Source organism: Zerene cesonia, chromosome 8 (genome assembly GCF_012273895.1).
Source record: "Zerene cesonia ecotype Mississippi chromosome 8, Zerene_cesonia_1.1, whole genome shotgun sequence".
Taxonomy (NCBI): domain Eukaryota; kingdom Metazoa; phylum Arthropoda; class Insecta; order Lepidoptera; family Pieridae; genus Zerene; species Zerene cesonia.
In genome coordinates this window covers 572,180-573,082 of record NC_052109.1, presented here as the reverse complement: position 1 = coordinate 573,082, position 903 = coordinate 572,180, and positions in this window count along the sequence as shown.

Sequence of the window (903 nt, the reverse complement as noted above, 5' to 3'; positions counted from 1 at the left end):
AAAGAAATAAATGTTATTTGCAGTTAACAATTTTCTTTTTTCTTTATTACAATATTTATGGCAAGACTAGGTATATACAAAAAGTTTACACATAATATGAAAAGGTTTGTTGATTGTATTTTAGTAAACATTACACTAAAACTTACTCGACCAAATTTGATAATCCTGAAAGAAACAAAGCTATGCCTATCTATACCATCTTTACTAAGAAAATATAGGTTACTAGCTGCGGCCCGCGGTTTCACCCGTGTAAGTCTGTACCCCGTAGGAATATCGGGATAAAAAGTTGCCTATGTGTTATTTCAGTTGTCCAGCTATCTACCTGCAAATTTCATTGCAATCAGTTCAACAGTTTTTGCGTGAAAGAGTAACAAACATACATAGGTACACATACATACATCCATCCTCACAAACTTTCGCATTTATGCTATTAGTAGGATAGGATTTATTTTTGCATAAAAACATTATAAATTAAAAGTACCAATAAAAAATTCAAATGCAATATCAAGCAAATCCACGAACAAATAGATAGTGTGATAAAATCTTAAATTCTTTGATTAATGACTCGATACAGCTTGACAAATTAAACATGTTACATAAAGTAGTAAATAATTACTTACAAATTAATTAAAACATGTAATTCAAACATGAATTTATTGTCGGATTTATTAAATATCTTTAGAAGTAATAAATAAACACAATAACACAAATACATAGTTGTACAAATTACAATATGTTTCAATTGGAGTTGTATTCGTATGTTTACACACTGTGATAGTGTAATGTCTATTAGGTTATCGATAGAGATTCAGAGAATACAATTATATTACAATCGTTTCACAATTAATAGAATTAATAAATAATTGAATAACATTTACGAATAATAATTATTGAGAAGTATTT